Here is a 6,418-nt window from a genome sequence, read left to right as displayed (position 1 = left end):
ATGCGACTGTTTAAAGTTGGTTTCAGGACTCTATATTCAGGGCCCGATTAAGTTATTGAGGGGCCCTAGGCCAAGTACTTTTTTGGGGCCCCCTGTATTCAAACATTATAACTTTAGCCGTTGGCTGAAACAATTATAGCCGTAGACTAAAGTAATTTCAGTCATTTGGGGCTGCCAAAATATCGGGGGCCCTAGGCCACGACCTAATTGGCCTATTCAGTAATCAGGGCCTGTCTATATTGTAGGCAGACTTCGCTAAGGCCCAGATCACCATTTCTATTAGCTACTTTAGCACGTTACATGCACTTACTTGTCCACTGGCCATATTTTACTAACTTCGTTTTTTTTTTTTTTGAACAGCGAAAGTATTTGAAACTGTATTATTATGATTTGATCAATTTTATAAAAAAAATATTGTCTTGAAATTATAATAAATATAATTAAGTAAAAATAATTAAGTTTATGATCGCTTTTTTCTGTGTAGCCAGTTCTTGGTCTATTAAGAGTTTCATTTCAATGGGGAAGTTTCCAATATTTTAAAAGTATTTTTTTCTGAAAGAAAAGCATAAAAACATAGATCTAACCATTTTTTAAATAATTTGTTTAAGTTTAATATTTTTGAAAAAAATATTTTAATTGGCGACCTTTCGTTGTTTACATTTCTTGTCAATGACATCACAAATGATAAAATGCCCTTCTGTGTTGCCATTCACAAAGCAAAATATTTAATTCGCATCTTTACTCTCGTGTAGTGGCAACGATATGTTTGATAGCAAGCGTAGAGGGCAATTTTAATTCGCTTCTTGATGGGAAATGCGGTACAAAGATGCGCCAAAAAGCATCATTTGTGACGTCATCTAGACCACGCCTTGTTTGAAAAATCGAACGTCTTAAAAAATTAATTAAAAAATAACTGTTGGGAAAATGAAAGAATTTTCTGGGTCCATGTTATTTTTTTTGCTTATTGTATCAATTTCAGTGACTAAAAGTACTACTTTTGACTGAAGGAAACAACCTCATTCTGAACGATTCCGTGCGCTGTACGTGTACATGAAATACCCATGCTTATAACAAACTTTGCAACGAGTGAACATACATAAGAACGAAAAAAAAAATATTACGGGAACGAGGCGATGAGCGGAGGGGGAGGGGGTCTATTTTACCCAACTCTGATTCCATATTCCTACCATATTTTGCGTTCCTTCGGATTTTGTGCATGTATCAGTATGAAAGTAGACATTTCAATTTGCAACACCCTCAGTATAGACGTCAGATATACTCGTGACTTGTCATGTGACATCCATTGCTTTTAATTCCATCTTCCTGCTTCAAAATGGCAAAAGGAGTCGTCGTCTCCTGTGATCTCGCTATATTAAAGCTGGAAATTTATTATAACCTTTGAGCATATCTCCCTGGCAAAATCTCCGAATTTCCATATGCACATACAGGAGACTTCGACCTGATTCGCATCACCGTCGTATTTCTGCTTTCGGGGGGTTACAGCTGGCTATTACAAGGCGCATCGAGGCGTAATCAGATCTGGTAATAGCCACGTGAAATCTGTATACCCGCTGGTAAAAGAGTCATTCAGCTTGGCTAAGCTTGGCGTGTAATCCCGGTGCCGGTCTATCAGATGGAGCTACTTAGCCGCCAGGCAATGCGGAAACCGCAGACCCAATAATAATCCTGAGATGGAGAGGGTTTCCCGGAAAAGACATTTATCACCTTATTGGCAAAATCAAATTAAATTGCTAGTAAGATAGAAGACCAAGGCGATTTCGAAAGTTCGGAGGAGAGAGAATCGTACAATGAAGCACTGTTTATACGTTTCTCTTTTATACGTTTTTATCAATTATACGTTTTTAAATTGGTCCTTGCAGAGTCTAATACACATTAACCTATAATACTCGCTTCGGCAGTACATATACTAAAATTAACCTATATCTATTATACGTTTTTTCATTTGTACGCTTTTTTCGTACAGTCCCTTCAAAAACGTATAAACGGTGCTTCACTGTACTTCTGAAAATTATCGGACACGTTCGAAGATGCGTTGTGGAGCGAGAAAAAGTTGACAAAAAGTGAAAGGTTACAAAACAGTATATTTCGTAAACAGGACTGCAGAACTATCAAAGTTTCAACATGGAAAAATAACTGGTTTTCTTTAAAAAAGAATTTTTAGCAAGTAAACTTTTTTTTTTCTCTCTTTATCAATGCCTTTATAAAGGGGCAATTCCATGTCATATCAATCACCTTCTTGACCTGACCATTTCCGATTTTAACGAAAATTTGTGTGAGGGACACATATGACAAGATAAGTAATCCTGACAATTTCTAGAATTCTACTTTAAAAATTTTACGAAAAACAGGGCTGTTAAAAAACTGAAAAAGTACGAAAAAAACGAAAGTTGTTACGAACAAATGACTGTAACTGCTCTCCTAATTATAGTAGAATAAAAATTCAAAAACCATTGTACAGCTAAAGAATAGAGCTTTCTATTGGTGTAAAATATGACTTTCTTATGACAAGAGTGTTTAAAAGTCATTCACTGTAACTTTTGACCTTGAATATCTCAAAACATACCCCCTTAAATTTTTTTCAAAAAAATATATTTTATAGCTCTGACACTATTCTTGCACTATACCAAACCTTGGACAGGGACCGCAATGGCAAGGTACTGAAAAAAAATCAAGAATGTTCACATGTTTTACATTGTGGAATTCCATATGTTAGGTCAGTCATCTTCTTGACCACCTCATCATTTCCAATTTTTATGAAATTTCGTGTGAAGGACACATATGACAAGAAACGTAATCCTGCCAATTTTCAGAATTTTACTTCAAAAATTTTACAAAATACAGGGCTGTTAAAAACTTAAAAAGTGAGAAATAAACTAAAAAATTGTAACATGCAAATGACTGTACCCTTTCATCCTATTTATAGTAGAACAAAAAATTTAAAATCATTGTAAAGTTCAAGAATAGAGCTTTCTATTGATATAAAACATGGTTTTCTCACGACAGATTTAAGTTTATAGGTTCACCGTGTGTCAACGGTGTAAACGTTTTTAAGTGTCCACCATGGTTCAATTCACCGTGAATTTTGACCTTGAAAATTTTACCCCCCTTAGATCTTCTTTAAAAATATACATATTATAGCTCTAAAACTTATCTTCCAAAACTTAGATTGGGGCCGCAATGTCAAGGTACTGCAAAAGAAATCAGGAATATTTACTCGAACATACAACTTCCCGTAACTCGAACTATTGATAACTCAAAGCTATTAGCCGGTCAATCATACGATTGACCGGCTCTGTCGTGAGAAAACCATGTTTTATATCAATAGAAAGCTCTATTTCTTAGCTTTGCAATGGTTTTTGAAATTTTATTCTACAATCATTAGGATAGAAGTTACAGTCATTTGCATGTCACAACTTTCCGTTTATTTCTCATTTTTTAAGTTTTAACAGCCATGTATTTCGTAAAATTTTTGAAGTAGAATTCTGAAAATTCGCAGGATTACTTTCATCAAAATCGGAAATGGTGAGGAGGTCAAGGAGGTCACTGACCTGACATATTGAATACCATAATATAAGCCATGTGAACATTCCTGATTTTTTTTCAGTACCTTACCATTGCGATTCCAGTCTAAGTTTTGGTGTAGTGAAAGGAGAGTCAGAGCTAAAAAATATATTTTTTGAAAAAAAAAAATTAAGGGGGCATAGTTTGATATATTCAAGGTCAAAAGCTACCCGGTGAATAAACTTGAAACTTAAACCTGTCGTAAAAAAGTCATAACAACTTTTCGTTTTTTTCGTACTTTTCAGTTTTTTAACAGCTTTGTATTTCGTAAAATAATTAAAGTAGAATTCTAGAAATTGTCAGGATTACTTAACTTGTCATATGTGTCCCTCACACGAATTTTCGTTAAAATCGGAAATGGTGAGGTCAAAAACTTATTTTATTTATTTATTTATTTTATTTTATTTTTTTGATTGATTTGACGTGGAATTGCCCTAAGGCAAATAATTGTATGAAATGGGGGAGTATGATGTGCAATTATCGCACTTAATCAAAATACGAATTTTGTTAAAAAAACTTTTCAAAGAGAAAAAAAAGAAAGTATTTTGAATTTTCAACGAAAGAGGAAAAGAAAATTGTTCAAACGCGCCAAAATTATTTTTACACAGATTAATTTCTGTTCATTAAGTGCTATTTTATCTTGCATAAATGGGTTATATGCAGAGGTTTCACGTAAAACTGAATTTAAGGTTGCCTCATTGGTAAATCCTCATAGAATATTTAAAATAAATGAAAACATTAGGTGACATTCAGTTGCAATGAATTTCTGGCGGCTCGGTAAATTGAAATATTTTTTTCAACAGGAGCATTTAACGGCATCCATTCAAACCTAAATTTACAGCTTTTTAGATTCTGAAAATAAAAAGAGTCACGAATCATGCAAGATGTGTAGATTTTTTTCCACAAATGAATTCTTAGAATACTAACTTGAATGGAACATTATCAGATGAAGGGGCATTTCCACCCCCAAATCTTTGATTGAGAATTTACGTTTATGCCTTAATAACTTGAACTCAATTAACTACAAAATTTAGGTGAAATTTACAATATTTTTAGGAGCTTGAAGAGCTGCCCTATCTCAAATTTCGCATCTACACTTTCTGACGATTTGGTCCACCTGAGTACAGATGGAAAACTAACAAACCCACCAGAGCGAATGATTGCGAAAAGGAGGAAAAGAAGAGCGATGAATGATTGCAAATTGCATAAAAAAAGAAAACTCGTGGAAGATTGGGGTGGGGGGGGAGGGGGAATTTGAATTTTTGACATCTTGAATTCAAATTATGTTTTTCGCAATCACGAGCGTGTGTGTATGAATGTGCGTGTGTGTTTGTGTAGGCGCATGTGTGTGGGTGCGCGCGCGTGTGTGTATGTAAGCATTTGTGTGCATGTTGTGTACGCAGTGCTGTGTGTGTACGAGTGTGTGTGTGTAGGCATTCGTGTGTGTGTGTACGCGCATGTGTGTAGGCTTTCGTGTGTGTGTGTATGTGTTTGTGTGTGTAGTTGTGTATGTATGCGCGTGTGTGTAGGACATGGATGCAACCTGGAGACGGTCTGCGCTAGAGGAGCAGCATCGTGAGGATCCGGTCGACGGTGATGGTGCGGAGGGTAGCGGTGGGAAAATAAAATGATAGCACGCCAAAAACAGTCAAATGAAAGCAATAAGCAATCATGATTGCTCAAAAAAAAAAAAAAAAAAAGTCAAAAAGTCAAAAAGGGATGAATAATTACGAAAAATAAAATAATGTTTTGAAAGGACTTTAGAAAATCTAAATCAAACGCTGACCATAGAAGAATGAATTTTGTTGTTACTTTAAAATTTTAAAGGAGTTGAAAATTTTTACGCTTAAATGTGACTTTTTTGAAATTTCTCAGTACTTCATTTTGAAAACTTCGTACTACCTACATTTACTTTTAAACGAGATTGTATTACGTTACATACTCCAATCTGTATACATGTGACGTCAATAGGAACGGATATTTTCCGCATTCTTTTATTATATTGTTGTTATTGCTATTACTATTATTAATATTATTCTTATACTATTATTATTATTATTATTATTATTATTTATTAAATGTTATCGAAAGAAATCTTTATTTTTAACAATAAATTTTAAGAGATTTCATTTTCTGCGAAGAGTATAATGTTTAAAGTCATTCAGGGAACCCAGTCCGGATGACTTTGCGCCACCTCATATTTTTAAAATTATTTGACTTAAAAAAAAAAAATAATAATAATACCCGGAGATGTCATAAAATAAAGATTTTTGCTCCTAATAGTTCTAAATTTTACGAAATGGCGCAAATTTGACCAGATTGGCTCAGGGATACCCTGAATTGATTTGTTTAATTAGTTTTCCTTTTTTGACCTGTGCAAAATTTGTAGATTAAAAGTATGTATTCAATTTAACAAAGGAAGCATAAGACTCAGAGGTCTTGTCGATGATATTTCGAAGATTTTTTTTTTTTTTTTGTAACTTAGGGGCTGTGCACATATAACGTTATCATTTTAGGGGGGGGAGGGGGTAAAGCCAAATGATATCGTATGATATCGAGAGGGGGAGGGGGGGTTTTAAGTTTGATAACGTTATCACTTTTTTAAATTTTCGTATAATATTGCAATTTTCGTATTTTTCGTGCAATATTCGCGAGTTTATTTCTAATTTAAGGCACAAAACACATACAGTAACGATTGATTGAAATAACACCAGAAATATCACACCTGCACTCCAGAGCCAAATCCTCCTCCCCCACGGTTATTCCGAGAATTCGCCTGGGATACATCTTTTTGTTCTATCGACCAAGGTCGCCCAATGTCACCTTTGTTCCATTC

This window comes from Uloborus diversus, chromosome 8 (genome assembly GCF_026930045.1).
Source record: "Uloborus diversus isolate 005 chromosome 8, Udiv.v.3.1, whole genome shotgun sequence".
NCBI lineage: Eukaryota > Metazoa > Arthropoda > Arachnida > Araneae > Uloboridae > Uloborus > Uloborus diversus.
Note: the sequence above shows the minus strand (reverse complement) of the source record.